Source organism: Podarcis vaucheri, assembly GCF_965113315.1.
Source record: "Podarcis vaucheri genome assembly, chromosome: Z".
NCBI lineage: Eukaryota > Metazoa > Chordata > Lepidosauria > Squamata > Lacertidae > Podarcis > Podarcis vaucheri.
The window spans coordinates 36,802,401-36,823,285 of NC_138758.1; the positions used below are offsets into that span (position 1 = coordinate 36,802,401).

General features: G+C 45.4%; 2 long non-coding RNA genes across 13 annotated transcripts in view; one reads left to right on the forward strand and one right to left on the reverse strand.

Moving 5' to 3' along the window:
• Positions 1-15,761, forward strand: part of LOC309523771 — a 137,138-nt gene extending 121,377 nt beyond the window's left edge. Inside the window, exons 1-4 of one of the 12 annotated variants that reach the window (XR_014215586.1) lie at positions 7,084-7,182; positions 7,294-7,521; positions 10,556-13,328; positions 14,006-15,761. This is a non-coding gene — a long non-coding RNA (uncharacterized lncRNA). Of the gene's footprint in view, positions 1-7,083; positions 7,183-7,293; positions 7,525-7,578; positions 7,883-8,670; positions 9,592-10,555 lie in introns of those variants that run through there. The other 11 variants (XR_014215587.1, XR_014215591.1, XR_014215592.1 and 8 more) reach the window with 11 other exon arrangements.
• Positions 8,076-8,525, reverse strand: LOC309523784. The gene is made up of 3 exons (XR_014215620.1): positions 8,471-8,525; positions 8,153-8,401; positions 8,076-8,119 (listed from the first exon to the last, which is right to left on the reverse strand). It is a non-coding gene; the product is annotated as an uncharacterized lncRNA (long non-coding RNA).
• Positions 15,762-20,885: the final 5,124 nt, after the last annotated feature.

The window sequence follows — 20,885 nt, forward strand, 5'->3', positions numbered from 1 at the left end:
GCTTTTGTTATTTTCCGCCTCCATGCAACTGGACTCATTCTACAATTTTATGGTTTTTGTATTCCATCTTTTAATTTTCATCTGTTGCTGCAGCTGTTCTCTCTGCTTTTTATATACGTTATCGAATGAAATAAAAATTATTCACAAGAAGAAAAAAAGAAAAAAGCTCTGGTTAACCTACCCGCAGGCAGGCAGATCTTTGCTCTTCAATTCCTCCTCCACTTTTCTTTCTTTTTGCCATGCACAAGCAAGAGAGGTTGGTTGCATTAAGGAAAAAAAATCATTCCCATTTCTTATTCTTCTTTTTCTTCTTGGAATGGCAACCTATTTGCTACCATTAACTATAGATGGGACACTTTCATGGCCAGGGCAGAGGCTTGGAAGGGTAGGAGGTGGCCCACTAGTAATGATTGCAGCTGGCAAGAAGCAGGCGAAAGGTCCTAGTTTGCTCAGGCAGGGGAGCCTGTCCCTTTCTGTTCTCTCTCCCTGCTATTCTCTCCCCCTTTTCTTAAATTATTTTTTTTTTAAAAAAATAAAGAATAGAGCCCATTGTCCCTGTGCAAGCTTCTAGATAGCCTGATAATGAGGCCTTTTCAGCAGCTGGTCAGTCAGTCCTTTCTTCTCAGTGGCACAAAGCCTAAAGTGTCCTTACCTGCTTCTGAACAGGCCTCTACTGCAAAGCACCCCGTTCACCTCCATTACACCTTCCAGCCTCTGATCCACTGTCTCCTGGGATGGAGTGGCTCCTCTGGGTGGCTCCCGGCAAAGTGCCAGGGATCCGAATAATAGAGCTTGTAGAGTTGGAAGGGACCTGTAAGGGTCATCTAGTCCAACCCCCTGCAAAGCATGAACCACAGCTAAAGAATCCCTGGCAGATGGCTATCTCACCTCCCTTTAAAAACCTCCAGTGAAGGAGAGGCCACCGCTTTCCAAGGTCATAGAATCACAGAATTGATTTCATGTAGGGATTGCAGCCAAAGAATCCCCAACAGGTGGCCATCCAACATCTACTTAAAAAACTCTGATGAAGGAGGGCCCACAGCGTCCCGAGGGAGTCAGTGCCACTGCTGAATAGCATCTAAATGTGAATTAAAGTGCTCCTCCCTGGATAAATTCTGTGAAACTGTTTGTGTCCCCCATTCACCTATTTTTCCCTCCATCCAAAAAATGGGAGTAGGGGAGAATTTCAACCAGCAGTTTTGCACAGCACACTAATATTTTTGTCAAGGTTCCCTTTCAGTGTCTCAAGTTACCAGCATTTTCCCCCTGGGAGTTTCCCATAGGAGACTGCTCTGCCAGCTAATAGATTTAGCTCTCATGGCTTCCCCCCCCTCCCCCACCCCCTCGCCATCCACCCAGCAACTGACATGCCAAGCATAACACTTCGTTTTTGCTTGATTTCATTTTGCCGCTTGTCCTTTTGGCCCTGCCGTTCCGCCCCTCAAGAATTCCTATCCTCCTTCCCTCTTCACTTGCCTCTACTCCAAGCAAGCCTTTTGCATAATCTGATTTAGGCAGAGTCTCTCCCCCACCCCTCACTGCCAGCCCCCTCTACCCTTCAGCTTCATCCTCATCTCGCCAAGTTGTTAAGCATTTGATCCACCTGCAGTGTTTATTTGGCAGAATCCCAAAGCTACTTCCACCTTCTTTTCATAAAAAAAAGATACTTGTCTACATATCGGATTTGCACTAGTCTGACTGTCACGGCTCCCAAAGGCTCCTGGGATTTGTAGTCATTATCGCGGCAGGATGGGCAAGTCTAGTGTTTCTGCTCTGTGACGCTTCTGTGTTTGTTCACTCGTCAGTTCATTCATCCATTAAGTGAGGTGTGTTTTAAATCCCCTGTGAGGGGGAGGAAGGTTAAACCCCCGCCCTGCAAGCCCAAGGCCTCTCTCTCTCTCTCTCTCTCTCTCTCTCTGTGTGTGTGTGTGTGTATGAGAGACAGATATAGAGGTACAGTAGTACCTCAGGTTAAGAACTTAATTCGTTCTGGAGGTCTGTTCTTAACCTGAAACTGTACTTAACATGAAGCGCCACTTTAGCTAATGGGGCCTCCTGCTGCCGCTGCGCCGCCAGAGCACGATTTCTGTTCTCATCCTGAAACAAAGTTCTTAACCCAAGGTACTATTTCTGGGTTAGCGGAGTCTGTAACCTGAAGCGTATGTAACCTGAGGTACCAGTGTATATAGATATTTCTATAAATGAATAGATAAGTTGCTTTGTAGGTATTGTTTTGATAAGGTTCACAACAACCGTGCAAGGAAGGTCAGTGAGTGTGATGATTATCCCTCCATGTTGTAAGTTGGAGTTCAGGGGAAAATACTGCCTATTCTTTTATTGGGGGAAGCTAAAGTTTGAACCGGGGATCTTGAGACTCTCGTCTCAAATAAATAGTGGCTATTCTACCCTAACTCTCAACCAGAAAGTCGTCGTCGTCTTCTTCTTATTCTTCTTCTTCTGCTGCTGCTGCTGAATTTATATCCCACTTTTTCTCCAAGGAGCTGGAGATGCTGTACGTTGTTCCCACCCCCACCCCGTTTAATCCCCACAACAACCCTGTGAGGTAGGGTAAGCTAAGAGGCAGTGGAAAACCGAAGATCACCCAGTGGGCTTCATGGCTTAGTGAGGATTTTATCCCTAGGCTTCCAGGTTCTTGCCCAACACTCTTAGCAACTACACCACACTGGTTCTCATGATGTAGAGGTGTCCATGGCAGAAGTGAGGGGATGGGTGCATAAACACAGAGGCCCTGAAGCCCCAGGAAGCCAATGGAAGGAGTTTGCAAGAGGGGAAAAAGGGATCAGACCAAATAAATCTTATTTATTTTGTGGCCCTTGGTAACCTCGCTAGGTCACGCCCCCTTTTCCACCAGCCACACTCCTCACTAGCCCTGCTCCACATCCTCCTTGAGTGTTATTGCCTGGCTGTAAATGTGTCCTTGAACTCTGATCATCCTGCTTGACTCACTGGATGGAGCATAGAGAAGGGTGGGCGAGTGTATGTAAAAATAAACCAAATGTGCAAAGGTAACATTTGTATTCAGTGCTCTGCCCATTTTTGCCCCTCGCCCCAGTGCTAGGGTTGCATATTTCAATCCATTATTTCAATGTAGACTGCTACATCCTGTATTCAACACAGGATACTGATTGTCTTTTATTTCTGCTCCTCCCTTTCTGTCTCTAGGCTAAGTTAGGGATTCTCTCCAAATGCATGTGTGAAAGAGTGTGTGAAAGATCATGTATTTAAGCTCTGGGGTAGCCAAGCACAGATAGATTTACAAATTCACGTGTGTGTGTGTGTGTGTGTGTGTGTGTGTGTGTGACAAATTCCAGAGAGGCCATCCTGTTAGGGTACAATAGATTGCAATAGATTGCTTTGAAGTCACTTTAGCACGAGATAAAAAAACATCACCCCAAACCATCCTGCCACGCCCTGCCCTATATTTTGCCAGAACAAAGTGGCAAGCCCCTCCCACTGCCAACACATGGCCCCCAGAAGGCTGCTCAGAAGGGGATGTGGCCCTTGGTCTGAAATAATAGGCTCCCTGCCCCTGGAACGAAAGAACCAGAAAGCTAGAAAGCCCCACCACCACCCACCCACAGAAAGAGTAAGAATACCTGGCATTTACAAAATAATAATACCCGACTGACATTACACTTCAGAGCATTGGAAGCACTTTGCATAGCATTACACTTCAGAGGAGTAATCTTGTCACCAATTACCAAGGCTGCATGATTGCTCCCTCTTCTTACCTTTGCAGGTATTTGAAGAGTGACAGCCTTGACTGTTTTGCAATCTTCTAGCCCCACTTGGAGCAAAAGCCCCTCTCAGCTACACTGGAGTGTTTTGCCACTGAGGCAAAATAGAAAGGGCCACCTCTCCCCACGTTGAAGTCCCCTGCTGTTGACCCCCCACTCTGATGACAACTTTCCCACTGATTCCACACACACACACACACCCTGGCAAGCTGGGATGGTTGAGGAAGAGGAGGAGGCAAAGAGGGGAGGAGGGGGAGGTGGTGAGCTGCGAGCGGCGCACTCCTTGTGGGGCAATATCTGCAGACCCTCCCAATGGTCCCATGCCTGTCAACTTGAGGCACTAGACTGTAGAGGCGAGCTAAGGCCAATGTGAATGAAAGATGGACAAATCTGCCACTGTGCAGTCTTAAGTTTGCTCCATTTGCAATTTCTTTTCAAGTCCACATGCATTTTATTGCCACCCATTGTAATATGAGCCAGTGTTGGGTGGGGGCTAAAGTGTCAAACTAAGCTCTGGAAGAGCAGGGCTCAAATCCCCAGTTTGGCCATGAAGTCATGGGAGAGACTTTAGGCCAGTCACTCCCTCTCAGCCTAACCCACCTCACAGGGTTGTTGTGGGGATTAAATGAGGAAGGGAAGAACCATGTACACCTTCTTGTGCTCTGTGGAGGGAGAAAAAGGTGTGGGGTAGAAATGCAGCAAAATAAATAAATGAATACATCAGCATGTGTACATAATTTTGCTTAAAATATGCACTTTTTTCAAGAACTGCTCCCCCAATAGAATGCATCATTATACATCATTTCCGATATTATTTCCAGTCTTCATACATATCATACACAAATGCACAAATCTCCTTCGGCATTCTTTAGTTGGAGATCTCCATCGGGAAATTCAGGCAAGTTCTGGAATGGGGGAGAAATTCAGTTGCACTGAAGGCAAATCAATCAAATTCAATTTCTGATCTGAAACAATACAAGCACCAAAACACAGCCATCCTCCAGAATCTGCACTTATCTAGCATTTGGTGGCTGTTCTTGGCAATTCTAGGATCACTCAATGCAAAAAAAAATACATTTTTAACTGAAATTGCTCTGAAGTCTGTCGTTGTTTTTAGAATGTTTTGATCTTTTGCTTTGTTTTTCATTTTAAATTGTGGATCTGTTTGCCTTCCTGTGCTCCCTAGGGGTGTGATGGTTGAGGGGAAGGATAAGAATATCAGGAAAAACCCTGCTGAATCAGGCCAATGGCCAATCTAGTCCAGCATCCTATTCTCACAATGGCTGAGCGGGTGCCCCAGTAGGAAGCCTGCAAGCAGGAGCCAAACAGAAGAGGACTTTCCCATCCTGTGGCTTCCAGCAACTGGTATTCCAACCTGAGATAAATTCAATAAATTGACGATGAAATAACTGAATTTTGCAGTGCAGTTCTCCAGCTTACAAAACTGTGTGTGTTAGGGAAAGTTTGCATTAAAATGAAGGTATTCAGGGAGAAAGCATACAGCATGCATTAGGGGAGGTTGCTTTCAAAAAGGTGTGCATTAGTCAAAATGCCATACAAAAATGTATGTATTTGGATAAATTTGCTCTGAAATGCCAATGAATTTTCATGAGATTTTATATACGTATAGCATATTGTTGCAGAAATAGATCAGTTGGTTAGAGCATAGTCCTGATAATCCCTGTATGGGTTGTACAGTTTCAGTCCCTGTATGGGACAGCTGCATATTTCTGCATTGCAGGAGGGTTGGACTAGATGCTCCTCAGGGTTCCTTTCAACTCTAAAAATTCTATGATTCTATTATTCTTTTTCCATGAAATGTAAGGAAATTACTTCAAGACTAGGAAAATAAGGCAAAGGTTGCTCGCCTCTGTAAGGGACATGGGAGCGAGGCCAGGCCAGACTCTGCAGCCCAGAATCACCCCCAGCAGAAGGCAGGCAAGCAGGGAAGGATAGGGAGCCAGGGGTGGAGCCCTCCAGGACATGCCTGGGGGGTGGCGCTGACAGTCCCCCGACAGGCTGTTCTGCCACCTTTGCTGGGGTGGGGGAGGGATCCCCATGGAAGCCGCCACCTGCATGGGGGTGCCTGGGTGCTTCCTCAGAATTGTGCACCCAGGGACACAGCCCCCTGCCCCCCTGCTATGCCACTGAAAGGGAGTGGCTATATTGGCATTTTCTTCCATCTCTAGGGAATTTTGAATTTCAAAGGAGAGATCTGCTTTTGTTCCAGAAGTGGGATGAACATCTGAGCCCTATGGGAATTCCAGAGGGTGGTGACATGAGAAGAGTTTTGTTTTTGTTCTTTACTGGTGGCTCCCCACCTGCAGAATGCTATCCAGGGAGGCTCAGCTGGCACCATCATGGGATAGCTTTTGGTGCCACGCAAAAGACTTTTGACTCAGATGTTTTCATCCTGCCTTTAAAAAACAGGATTGTCTTTTTCATGCTGGTTTCAATCTATGTGGTTTCCTAGAATCATCAGGTTGGAATGGGGCCAAGGGTCATCTAGTCTAACCCCCGGCAATGTAGGAATCACAGCTAAAGAGTCCCTGGCAGTGGTCATCCAACCAACCTATGTTTAAAAACCTTCATTGAAAAAAAGTCCACCACCTTCTGAGGTAATCTGTTCATTTGTAAGTTGCTTTGCATTGCTTTGGTTTTTAAAACGTCACAATAAATTTAATAGCAAACAATTTCTGCCACATCCCTAGGATATCTCCTGTCCTACCCGCCCCACCTTCAACCCATGATATGAGCATTTGTCTCTGCTAGTAATGAATTGTGACGTTCTTCGTTGGAAAGTGGATTGACAGTGTTGGGATGTCTGTGTTCCTCCTCCCTTTCATAAATTTAAAAGGATGTCCTTGAAAAGGCAAAATTACAAGCAGATCAAGAATGACATCCAAACTCAGCCGCAATGTTTGTTCAGGGCTTTGGTAAAGCAGAAACCCCATCACATGCAATCATTTCAGTTACAAACCCTCCAACATTTCTCCAGTTGAAAGAGGGATATCCTACTCCATACCCTCCAACGTTTCCCTGATGAGAATAGGGATGTCCTAAGCAACAAACAAAAAAAGGACATTTCAGGATCAAATCAGAAAACAGGATGGCTTCTGAAAATCCAGGACTGTCCCTGGAAAATAGGGGCACTTGGAGAGTCTTGCCTCCCCATTCTGAAGGAGGAGCTAGAGTGGTCCAGCTTTAGTGGGGAGGCTGTTGTCAAGGCAACCATGACTCACCCAGCCCAGCCTATGTGACATCACTCACTGCTGGCTTCAAAAGCACCAACTGTAACTGGTCAGCAGTTGGCAGTGAGGAGCTTGAGTGAAAGAGTTGGCAGTGAGTCTGAAGCCCTGGCCCCCAAGGCAATGACCAGGCCCATTGCTGCGGCCCTCCTCTGCCTCATCCGGACTTCCCTGAGGTGGGCTGGGCAGAGGGAGGGGCTGGTCCAAGGTCACCCTGTGAGTGTGATGGCGGAGGGATGTCTTGAGCCAGGGCTCCAGTTTCTCAACTTCTCCCCATTCTCTCCTAGCTTCAAGAGGCTGCGAGAGCTGCTGCAGGAGGAACGAGGTCTACCCCATGGTCTCCAATGGAGATCCCTGTGGGTCGCCAGGGGTGGAAACAGGCGAGTCTGGGGGGCCAGGTGAGCAATTGTTTGGTTGCTGAGAGGAAGACGATTGCGAGGTCTGTAAGACTCTGACGATAATGGAGTCTGGAGGAGACTGACCTCTGCTTCGAGGATACTTGGAGGAAGGCAGAGGTGGTTAGTTTGTATTTTAATTTATTTCTGACAGTTTCCCCTTTGTTTCACCTGCAGAGTTGCCAGCCCAGGGCCCACCGTTGGAGCTCCACTCTTTGAGGAGGTTCACGGTGGGGCCCTTGGGAAGATGATCTTCATGTGGCCGGGCGAACTTGGGAAGGGTACCTCAGCCTCCACCATCTTTGGCATTTAAAGCCAAGCTCTGGGAGGCAGTGGGGAGGCAGTCCTTGGATAGGACATGCCAACATGCCCCCCAAGGGCACCCCAGGGGCCAGAGAGACAGCCTCTGGCACCCACAGGTTCACCTCTCACCCCCACCAAAATCAGGCTTGAAAGAAGCATCTTCTGGTAGCCAACAGAATAGGGGCAGTTTGGGCTTGGGAGGGTGGGGTGTGGCACCTCCAGGGGTTTCCCATCCCTTAAGTGGCCATTCTCTCCTTTCCCTTTCCCTTCCACCCAGACGGAGTCCTCATCAAGGCTCTGAGCCTGGCCTTGGCTGGGGAGGGCGGGGTATAAATAAAAATTATCATCATCATCATCATCATCATCATCAAAGATCTTTTTGATAACTGGGCCAACAATTCACCCTTCCCCTTGTCTGGCTCTTTTGAATTTGTTTATAAGAAGGAACTGATTTTGTATCTGTTGACACTGGCTGGGACCACAACTGCCAAATTTTGGAAGACCTCAGCAGGGCAAATTCCTCGCTCCTTCCCAGAGATGAGACTGTCAAGGCCTTTCTTCTGTGGAGATTGGCAACTGGTGTCCCTGGGACCAAACTGCCCTCCTGAGACAAATCTGTTTGTCTGAGCCACAAACACGTCTTGAGGAAATGGATTTCTTGGAGTCTCCCTCCTCCCTCCTCCCTCCTCCCTCCTCCCTCCTCCCTCCTCCCTCCTCCCTCCTCCCTCCTCCCTCCTCCCTCCTCCCTCCTCCTCCAAAGCCCAACTGCCTTTAACTGTCACACACACACTGTCCCAACTGTCACCTGCCTATCACACTCCCCTCAGCCAATCAGCACGCAGCACACCCCAAGGTTCCATCATCCTCTCACAGTCCACCCACTGCTCTCACTCTCCCCACTAAAAGCAAGGAGGGTGGAAGGAAGGTAAACCAAGCAAGGGGAATCCTCTCTGGATTAAAAGGAGAACCATGCAGGGAACAGCTTAGTCCAAGAATTGCCTGGCTCTGTGCAGGTCTGGAGCCATTATGAGCCTAACGGGTTGACTTCCCCAAATATCCTCTGTTTATCGGACACAAAGAACGGCAGTACCCAGACCTGGAGACTCTGTGGCTTATTGAGTCTGGGGTGGGGGACCTCAGGGACCCAAATGCACCCCTTGGGCTTCTCTGACTGGTCCCCAATTCTCCCATTCACTGGGAGTTGCTGTCCTTGACTCGGACAATGCCTCTTGCTGGCCTGCGTGGAGGGTTGAGAGCAGGGGTATGCAGAACCTAGTCGGCTGCACAGAGGTGACATTTTACATCCATTGTCCCACCCACTTTGCCTCTGGCTCTACCCATTGCTAGCATGTGGCTCCCAGAAGGTTTTGCAGACAGGAAAGCGGCCCTCGGCTGCAAAATGTTCCCCCATACCCCTGTCCCATGACATCCTTTCCCATCCCTTTCTCACCCTGCTCCTGATTTTTCAGCATCTCATTGCTGGTGAGGAATCTTCAGAGGCCACTCTGCAAGCAGGAACAGACTCGTACAGTCCAGCATTTTTCTGATGAAAATAGAGATGTCCTATTCTGCTGCTGTTGTTGTTGTTGTTGTTGTTGTTGTTGTTGTTGTTCCCTGTCCATTTGACTGGGTTGCCCCAGGCACTCTGGGTGGCTTTCAATATAAAGAAAGACATAATAAAACATTAAACTTTTAAAAAAACCTTCCCTATTCAGGGCTGCATTCAGATGGCTTGGGGGGGCATAACTCCATACCCTCCAATATTTCTCCAATGAAAATAGGGATATCCTAAGGAAAAGCAGGACTTTCCAGGATCTAATCAAAAACTGGGATGATTGGGAAATAGGAAAATATGGACGCTGCCAGAAATCACTCCAGGTGACTCAAGTAAGTAAGCAAAGCTGAACGGAACAATGAGGGAATGCCTAACAGATCCTCACTGCCTCCTGGCTTGCTTTTGCCCTGGTGTTTTGGATGCTTCCAAAAATACCCTTCAAATCAGCTGCTTGGATATAGGAGAGAGCGTTGGCCTGTCCTGAGGCCTCGGAGCTGCCCACCAGGTGCTTTCTCAGATGAAAATAGGTACATCCTATTCAATAATAAAGGGACGTGGGTGGCGCTGTGGGTTAAACCACAGAGCCTAGGACTTGCCGATCAGAAGGTCAGTGGGTTGAATCCCCATGACGGGGTGAGCTCCTGTTGCTTGGTCCCAGCTCCTGCCCACCTAGCAGTTTGAAAGCACGTCAAAGTGCAAGTAGATAAATAGGTACCGCTCCGGCGGGAAGGCAAAGGGTGTTTCCATGCACTGCTCTGGTTCGACAGAAGCGGCTTAGTCATGCTGGCCACATGACCTGGAAACTGCACGCCAGCTCCCTCGGCCAATAAAGCGAGATGAGCGCCACAACCCCAGAGTCGGTCACAACTGGACCTAATGGTCAGGGGTCTCTTTACCTTTATTCAATAATAAGAATAATAATTTTACTATTTGTACCCTGCCCATCTGACTGGGTTGCCCCAGCCACTCTGGGTGGCTTCTAACATCTTTAAAAATATAATAAAACATTTAAAAACTTCCCTATATATGGTTGCCTTCAAATGTCCTCTAAAGACTGTATAGTGTTTTATCTCCTTGGCTGGGAGGTTGCGAAACTCCATACCCTCCAGCATTTTGCCTATTAAAATAGGGATATCTTATTTCATATGTTCCAGCATTTCTCCAGTGAAAATAGGGACATCCTATTCCATACCCCCCCCCCAGCATTTCTCTGATGAAAATAGTAATGTCCTATAATTACAAACTTCTCGTATTTCTCTGCCTCCTATGTTCTTTTTTCTTATTCTTCTTGTTTAGAAATGGGTTTCTTTTGAAGATTGGAGGGGAAACAATCTGATTTTTGTTGGCCAAATCAGATCGACAATGGGAATATTTCTTTCTCTCTTTTGATATTTCTCTGCTTGAAAAGAAATGTCCACAGATCGATGGATGTCCCATTTTGTGCAGCACTGGTGAGGATGAAAAAAGTTTTCCTGCCTTTCAAATAACAAAACGGTGTAACACTAGAAACAAGGCTCCCATTACTTTGATGGTTAAAAAACAGACTCTGGGAACAAGCTCACCCCCCACCCCTTTCTGATATTTTGCAAACTTGGTCCAAAGGGCAGATATCACTGGATGGCAAAGTTCTGGAGGGCTCAGAATATAGGCTTTTTGGTCTTTTATTGCAGCACACATAAACTGTACCACAAAACCTCCAAAATGAAGTTTTAAATGGATGGACGGTTGTAGCATCTACTGGGCTTGCCTCTTTACAGTATTTTTACTGCTGGTCCTTAAAACCCCACAAACATCATCAAAGCAACATTTTACCTTCCAGCTGACATAAAGAGAATTGTTTTCTTGCAAGGAGTCAACGGGAAGCAATGTTGCAAGGGAAACTGGCTCACAGCTGGTGTTCTGAGAATGTGGTCTACCCACCCAAAGGAATCCAAAGCTTAGCCCAGTATTATCAACACTGACATGCAGCTGCCTTATACCAAGACAAGTGATCCATCTAGCTCAGTGTTGTCAACACTGACTGGCAGAAGCTCTCCGGGGTTTCAGAAAAGGATCTTTCTCAGCCATGCCTGGAGGATGCCAGAAATTGATCCAGGAACTTTTTGCCTGCAAAGCAGAAGCTCTATCACTGAGCTACAGCTATTCTTTAATTATATTAGAGGAAGGAGGCCTTCTGAGCTGGATACAGTGTCAGCAGCACTGGGATGGCCAGTTAATAAATTCGTTGGATTCTGCCTTACACTGAGTGAGATTGTTGGCCTGCCTAGCTCAGTATTGCCTGCACTGGCTGGCAGTGGCTCTCTAGGATTTCAGACAAGAAATCCTAGCCCTACAGAGAAGCTGGAGATAGAATCTGGAAGTATTTGGTGAGCTTACAACTCACCTCCCAGCTAGGAATGACACTGAGCTGAGATTACCAGTTGCCCTGGAGATGCAGAACCAAAGTCTTGGGTGGCCACACCCCTCATCTAGAACATGAGCCTTACTAGGTTGCATCATCATGTGGGATGCTGTACTTGAGGTGCAGGTTAAGAGAGACAGTGTGGTATAGCAGTTAGATTTCTGGACTAGGACCTGAGAGACCAGGGTTCATAACTCAGTCATGAAGCTCACTGGGTGACCTTGGGCCAATCACTGCTCCTCAGCTAACCTACCGGTATCTCACAGAGTTGTTGTGAGGTTAAAAGGGGCAGGGGAGGAAACTATATAGAGTTATTATTAATTATATTTTTATGTCACCTTTCCTCCAAGGAGTTGAAGGTGGAATATAGATGATGATGATGATGATGATGATGATGAGCCTAAGAAAAGGCACAGAAGCCCATGGCCACACACACCACTTATCACCAGATCTCCATTTTGTCCTTATTAAATCCATGACATGCTTGGGAAAATAGTGCTAATAATTCAGCTCCCTGCTAAAGGATCTTTGAAGCCAGGAGCTTATTAAAGCAACAAGACTTAGCATTTCAGTGGCACCTTTTCCTCAAAGAAATCAAAGCCCTTTGCAAACATTACTTAACTAAAATGAACAGCACCTCTGGGATATGTTGTTATTCTATTATAATACTAATATCGGAGGAAGGTGCAATGAGATCCAAGGAAGACAAGGCAAATTTTCTTAATGTAAAGTCCTTTATCTCTCTCCCCACCACCACCTCTTAATAAATGTCTGTGCATCTCACGGCCTTGTTTCCTTCAGATTTTTAATTCAAGATGCACGCAGAAACTTTTAATGTGCACAGTGTTTTACATATTTTGCTCTGCTCATATTTTGCATTGCCCCTGTGGAGCGTTGTTGAAACACTCCTGACAACACACAAACCCGACATCCCACATCTTCAACTGATGGGATTCAAGATTATGGAAGTTTTCTTTTGTTGGGGGCGGTGGAAGATTTGCTTTAAAAAGAAAGAAAAGAAAATGAACCATTTCTTTCAAGCTGAAACAAATAAAGATTCTGTAATTTGCCTCCTCTACCAGATGTTCTGCTTGAGATCCAAATTTGGATTTGGAATGTGAAAGTTTAGTTTTAGACCATGTGTGTGGAACCTGTGGCCCTCCAGAAATTACTGAACTATCATCCCCCTACAATTGGCTGTCCTGGCTGGGGCTGATGGGAGTTGGAGTCAGACAACATCTTCAGGCCCACAAGTTTCCATCTGCTGATATAAGAAAGGGTGCTCCCCTCTCATGAATGAATGCCTCTTCTAAATAGGAGCGTTCTTCCACCTCTTGCCTGCAGTAGGGAATCCACTGTGTGGAGAAGTCTTTGTATCTGTCCACCGACATTCAGCTTCATTGGATATCCATGAGTTCTAGTGTTATGGAAAGAAAACTTTTATCTACTTTCTCTATGTATTGCATAACTACATGGACTTCTATCATGTCATCTCTTCCTGGCCTTTTCTGTCAACAGTTGCTGCACTTTTTCCTCATGGGGAGTTGCAAACTGCAAGCAGGACGTGAGCACAAGAGCAATCTCCTTTCCTGGCAGGGCAAGCCCAAGACACTTCGGCACCTGAGGCAAACCACAAAATGGCTGCCCCTCCCCACCAAGGAAGAAGAGGTGAGAGAAGAAGTACAAGGGAGGAATAAAGGTCTATATCAGGAACAAGGGCAGGCATCAAATCAACCTTACCCAGTGGTTAAAGTGGGAATCAAAGGCCATTATGGGGGGGAGGGGCCCACAATGAGTCACACCTGGTAGGTGCAGAGCCCCCCAGAGGGCAGCCTCTGCCATTTCCTCCCTAGGTGTGGGAAGAGACCAAGTATTCACCAAGAAGCCACTGCAGAAGCAGAATTGGGGGGTTGCCAAGGAGCTGGCAAATTTGGTTTCCAGGGAGTGTGCCACCGCTGTTTTTGCCACTGCGGCGGCAGCAGGCAAAGCATTCCTTGAAGACTGGATCTGCTGCGTCTGTGAATCCTGCTGCCTGAGGCAGTCACATCATCTTTTCTCGTGTGCAGGCAGGCCTTGCATCCTGGCACAGGCATGCCTAGTTGCAGATATACAGGGACATGGGTGCATCTGTAAGCAGGCTGACCACTTCCAGGGAAATGAACACCCCCCTTTCCACCCCTAAGCTGGTCAGGGCTGGAGCTAGGTTTTCCCTTTCCCGCCCCTGCAGCCAGGGTGGCGCCTGACTTAGTAGACTTAGTATGTTGTAAACATAACTTTTATATCCATTGGGAAACAGACAAAAAATTGTGTGACTTTCTTTATTGTGATACTCTTCTTTATTGCAGCGGTCCGGAACTGAACCTGCAATATCTCTGAGGTGTGCCTGTGTTCAGAACCATTACTGCCTCCGACCATGGAGGCAGACCATAGTTACAGTGGCTCATAGCCATTGACAGCCTTCTCCACAGATTTGTCCATCTAGGAAGCCCCAGACACGGCAGCCTTTCATCGTAGGAGAGTTTTCTGAGCAGCTCCTGGAAAGCTTCCCTTGAGAGAAGGCAGCTCTTCAATCCCCAGATGAAGAGGGAGGGAGGGAAATTCAAGCTCTTTTATTTCCATATTTATTTATTTATTTATTTGGCAAGCACAGGGGAAAGTGAAAATGTGAAGGGTAAAAGAAAGCTTGGCACCATAACTTTCTCTCTCCCACTCCCGACATCCTTCTCTGTTGCTCCCCTCCCCTGCCTCCAGCCCACACAGCACTTCATTTGCGGCTTCTGTGGTGGCAGAGAGCAAACCCGGCTCCACCGGGGGAGGGAGAGACGCCTGTCTCGGAGCTGTCAGGCTGGGTTATCACCTTGACGCTTTAATCGAAGAATCAGACTTTCATTTGGAGGATTTGATTCTGCAAAGCGGGCCCTGACTCTGACTTTCAATGAGCACACGTGGGAGGGGAAAGCTTGATGTGGTTTCACACTTCCCCACACTGGGCCAGCTAACCGGTTAGACAGGGGAGTTGCAGTTGCCTCAGGCGGCAGATGCATTCCCCCAGGGTCTCCCCTAAGCCAACCTGCTCTGCCCCTCATAAGAAGGATGGAGGGTAAGACTATCAATGGCTACATTCAGGACAGATAAAAGAAAGGACTTCTTCACATGATGCATAGTTAACAGTGGAACTCACTCCCAAAGGAGGCAGTGATGACCACCAACCTAGATGGTTTTAAAAAGAGGACTAGACAAATTCATGGTGGCTATCAGTGGCTACCAGCCATGATGGCTGTGATCTGCCTCCACAATGCTTCTGAATACCAGCTGCTGGAAAGCACAGAATGGGAGAGTGTGCTTGAATCCTGCTTGTAGGCATCTAGTTAGCCACTGTGAGAACAAGAAAATGACTTGGTGGGCCATTGGCCTGATCCAGGAGGCTCTTATGTTCCTAAGAGCCCTAATGGATAAGGCCAACAGCCCGTCTAACCCAGCATCCTATTCTCACAGTGGTCACCATATGCCTCTGGAAAGCCAGCAAGCAAGTGAGTGCAATAGCATTATCGCTATTGTCTAACTTTACCAATTTGTCCAATTATATTACAGCGGTACCTTGGGTTAAGAACTTAATTCATTCTGGAGGTCCGTTCTTAACCTGAAACTGTTCTTAACCCGAGGTACCACTTTAGCTAATGGGGCCTCCCGCTGCCGCCATGTGATTTCTGTTCTCATCCTGAGGTAAAGTTCTTAACCAGAGGTACTACTTCTGGGTTAGCGGAGTCTATAACTTGAAGCATCTGTAACCTGAAGCGTCTGTAGCCCGAGGTACCACTGTATTGTGCATGGAATTATATACCATGAATGGAAAGCAGATGCTGTACCATTGAGCCACAGACCTTCCCCCAGATATAACTGCATGACTCATGCAGCCTGCCCTGAGCCCCCTAAGCTAGTGTACTGCCCTCATGAGAGCACTGTCCCATCATCAGTGCTGAAGTAAAATTCAGCCAGCAATTTAGTCTACTTTTGTATGCAGAATGGCAGAAGCGGGACATCTCAAGTTCCACTCAGAGTAGACCTATGGAAATGAATGGCTCTAACATAGTCACATTCATTATTTTTTTTTATAATAATTTTTATTGCATTTTTTTTCCAAATTGCAGATAAAACAGAAAAGAGAAAGAACATAGAGAATAGAAAGAAAGAAAAGACAAAAAATCACAACCATTTCAACAACTTATTTCAAATTTCTATCGGACTTCCCCACATCTCCCACATAATGCATTCTTGACAATAAAGTTATCAGCAAATTATAACCTTGTTTCATGTGTTTCTTTGTACTTTCAATTGCAGTTTAAGTTTAAATCTCTTATTTTCCACTTACTCTAAAAATATAACACATTATCATTTTTACCCATTTAAACTTTGATTTTTTCATAAATATTATCCAATTTCATATATACTCCACTTTCGTTGCTGGGGCTAACATTCCAAGTCATGCGGCATCTTAAGATTCATATAACTTATAATACTTTTGCAGATAGTCCTTAAATTTTTTCCAATCCTCCTCCATTACTTCTTCTCCCAAATCTCGGATCCTTGCAGTCATCTCGGCTAGTTCCATGTAGTTCATCAATTGCGTCTGCCAGTCCTCCAGTGTGGGCAAATCTTGAGTCTTCCAATGCTTAGCAATAAGAATTCTTGCTGCTGTAGTAGCATACATGAAAAAAGTTCTATCCTTCTTTAACACCTTCTGGCCGACAATGCCCAGAAGGAAGGCCTCCGGTTTCTTGGGGAAGGTGTACTTAAACACCTTTTTTAACTCGTTATAGATCATTTCCCAGAAGGCCTTCAATCTTGGACAAGTCCACCAAAGGTGAAAGAATGTCCCTTCAGCTTCCTTACATTTCCAACATTTATTATCGGACAAATGGATTTATCTTAGCCAGCTTGACCGGGGTCATGTACCACCTGTATACCATTTTCATAATATTTTCTTTCAGAGCATTGCATGCAGTAAACTTCATACCGGTGGTCCATAACCTCTCCCAGTCTTCAGACATGATATTATAACCAATGTCCTGAGCCCATTTTATCATAGCTGATTTAACTGTCTCATCCTGAGTGTTCCATTTAAGCAGCAAGTTATACATTCTCGATAATAACTTGGTCTTTGGTTCTAACAACTCTGTCTCAAGTTTCGATTTTTCCACCTGGAATCCTGTTTTTTTGTCTAGCTTAAAGACCTCATTAATTTGGGCATAGTGTAACCAATTTTGCATCTTATCTTTTAGTTTTTCAAAGCTCTGCAACCTCCAATTACCTCTAATGTTTTCTATTATTTCCCAATATTTCGGCCAGCAGGCCTCCATATTGGGTTTTTTCCGAGCCTTGGCCTCTATTGGTGATATCCACCTCGGAGTTTTGCTTTCCAATAAGTCTTTGTATTTTTTCCAGACCATATATATTGCTTTTCTGACAATATGGTTTTTAAACATTCCGTGTGTTTTTCCCTTGTCATACCACAAATACGCATGCCAACCTAGCGAATTATTAAAGCCTTCCAGATCTAGGACATCAGTGTTTTCTAACAGAATCCAATCTTTCATCCAGCAGAAGGCCGCAGCTTCATAATATAACCTTAAGTCTGGCAGGGCAAACCCCCCTCTCTCCTTTGCATCAGTTAGTATTTTAAACTTTATTCGGGGCTTTTTGCCCTGCCAGACAAACTTAGAGATGTCGTTCTGCCACTTTCCAAAACATTCCATTCTGTCCACAATCTGCAAGGCTTGAAACGAAAACAACATTTTTGGCAAAACGTTCATTTTTATAGCTGCAATTCGGCCTAACAAGGATAGTTTCAATCTTGACCAGATTTCTAAGTCTTTTTTAACTTCTGACCAACATTTCTCATAGTTGTCTTTAAATAAATTCAAGTTCTTAGAAGACAGATTGACCCCCAGGTATTTCACTTTTTTGACAATGTTTAGTTCTGTTTCCTTCTGAAACCCCTCTGTTTCAATAACTGTCAAATTTTTCCCTAACACCTTAGTTTTTTGTTTGTTCAGCTTAAAACCCGCCACCCGACCAAATTTCTGAATCAATTCCAAAACTCTTTTTGTACTAGATTCTGGCTCCTGTAATGTTAAAACCAAGTCATCTGCAAATGCTTTCAGTTTATATTGTTTCGCTCCGACCCGTATTCCTTGTACCTGCCGATCCTTCCTTATCATGTTCAGCAAAACCTCCAGGACTGAAATAAACAATAAAGGGGAAAGGGGGCACCCCTGACGTGTTCCTTTTTCAATATGAAGTTCTTCTGTCACCACATTGTTCACTATCAACTTAGCTTTTTGTTCTGAATAGATTGCTTCTATTCCATTCTCAAACCCCCTTCCCACTCCCATCCCTTCCAAGTTTTTCTTCATGAATTTCCAAGAAATATTGTCAAAGGCCTTCTCCGCATCAATAAAAATTAACACTGCTTTAGTGTTAATATTTGTTTGTAAAAGTTCCAGAATATCAATAATATTCCTAGTGTTGTCAAACAAATGTCTACCTGGGAGAAAGCCGGCTTGGTCCTTATGAATTACTTCATTTAATACTTTTTTAAATCTATTAGCCAAAATATCTGCAAATATTTTGTAATCCACGTTTAGGAGTGAGATGGAACGGTAGTTCTTAAGTTGAGTCTTTTCAGTTTCCACTTTAGGTATCAGTGTGATGAATGCTTCTTTCCACGTATCTGGTGCCCTCCCTCCCCCCATAATCTGGTTGCAAACCTCCATTAATGGTTGTATCAAGTAGTCTTTTAACATCCTGTAGTACTTGGAGGTAAGTCCATCAGGGCCTGGAGATTTGCCTAGTTGCATATTCTGAATGGCATCCTCGATTTCCTGTTGTGTTATTTTACAGTTCAAGATTGATCTCTTCTCTTGAGATAGTTCTGGTAGGCCATTGTCTTTCAAGAATTGTTCTATCTCAGTTGCTTCCTCGGACCCTTGTGTATACAGTTTTTTAAAGTATTTCTGGAAACACTTTCTAATTTCTCCCAGTTTCTGAATATTTTTCCCTTCAACTTCTAGGTTGGTAACATAATTTAATTTAATTTTAATTCATTATTTTTAATAGGACTAGCATTAGATAAACCCCCTTGTCCTTGGCATCAAGCAACAGACTTCATCTAGCACCAGGCCTGCATCTGATAGCCACATAGTTTATTATTATATCAAAATAGATCTATTAAAATACAGGTGATAAAAGCAGCAAAGCACCATTAAAACCCATTTCCTTGAAAAAGAAGTTCCCAAGAAACTTGTTGGAATAAAATAGTCTTTACCTGCCAGCAGAAGGACAACAATGGGGAAGCCAGTCTGGCCTCTCTAGGCAACAGGGGTGGTTGCTCAGGGTGCAAAATTGTTAGGTGAACAAAATTTCAGCACCTGGTGCTGCCTCAATACAGCTGTGCATGTCCATTATTGGGCTCCGTTGAAAATGGCTTCTCCATGTGAACCAGGAAATGACTTCTCCAGACAACAAAACAACTCTTCTTTTCTTATCTCTGCAGCTGCAATCTCCTGGGTGATGCAAACACCCATTAGGCAGTTGAATGTGCATGCATACTCCCTTCCACCCACCCCTTTGCATGGCCCTGGGTGCTGGCAACCCACGCTACACCACTGTCAGTAGGAAGGGAGTCCCACAGTCTGGGAGCTACCACAAATAAGGCCCTCTCCCGCGTTCCCAACCAAGCCTGCCTGTGAGGGTGGTGGGACTGAGTGAAGGGCCTCCCCTGAAGATCTCAGAGCCAGTGCAGGTTGGGGGAGCGGGGTGGGGGTTATACAGTTATTCAGATAGGCACGGTGGGTTTAACTCGTTATTGATAAAGGTGTACAGTATTGATCAATAATTCCCCCTGCTTTGAAAAACTGCAAGTTAAAACTAGCTTATTCTTCTTCCTTAACTCTTGTGTTCTGGGATTGTTGTGGTTTCTCCTTACTTTCCTTCTCTCTACAGACACACACACACACACACACACACACACACACACACCTTCCTGCAGCCTGATTTTCAATGATGCATTGGCTGGTTATCTGCCGCTACACTTAAGAGACAGTCGGAGAATCCAGGAGAGTCAAAACTGTTCACCCCTGATCTAAAGAACACACAAGTGGGGAAAATCTTGTCTGAATATTATTATTTTTTATTCCTTCCCCTTTTGCCACTTGTGCTCTGACCCAGCCAGGAAGAAGTTCCTCTATGGGGAACTAAGGCATTTCACAGCTTGCATCAGTGCACCCTTGTTCTCCAACTCAGACTTTTCCTCATTTTATCCTTTCCCCCTCCCCTCCCACTCCGCGCCATCGCACTACTCCAACTGCTGAATGTGGTAAAATCCCTGCGGTTAATTGGATCAGGGTCAGTGTTTTCCAGAGGAATATTAAGTCGGGTCCACAGCTTCAGCCTGGAGCCATGCAGAAACTTTGCAGTACAGTATGTGGCCCTGGAAGCTATCACACCACCAGATACACACAGGTCCAAACCAAGCTTTTATTCCATGCAAGATTTAGAAAAAGGTGCATGGCAGAGTTGCAAACCCTAATCAGCATCATCACTGATATCTGCAACAGGGTAAAAATAAGAAAACACCAGACAACTACCACCTGATGGCCTGATAATGATCAACTTTGGGAAAACAGAGATATGTTTTAACGCTGGGATCAACTTTGGGAAAACAGAGATATGTTTTAACGCTGGCGGCACCAATGTTGCATAATGTTCTTCCTGCTGGAATGTGAGCGGCCCCATTCCTTCCACCAGCTGTTGAGGACACACCTGTTTAGACAAGCGTTCCACTGGATCTCCTGGCCTGAACCTCCTGTTTTAACTGCTGTTTAGCTTGTTAATGGACATAAAGAGTATAAGAAGAGCCTCATGGCTGGATCTAGCCCAACATCCTGTTCTCACAGTGGCCGGCCGGATGTCTGCTTCAGTGGGCTTGTTTTATGACACATTTCAATAGGTTGGTGTTTCTTTAACGTTTGGATTAAATTGTCCTATTGTGCATTTTAATTAATTAATTGCTACAATGCACTCTGTGTGGAGATTACCGTGCATTTGATCTGGAAGCTGCAGAATGATCTGGTCAGTGCACTGCTAAGCACCTGCTAAGAACATTTTTGTTTAGGCAAGCCTACCGAGATACGTTTCTGGCATTTCCATGCGCTGCTCTGGTTCGCC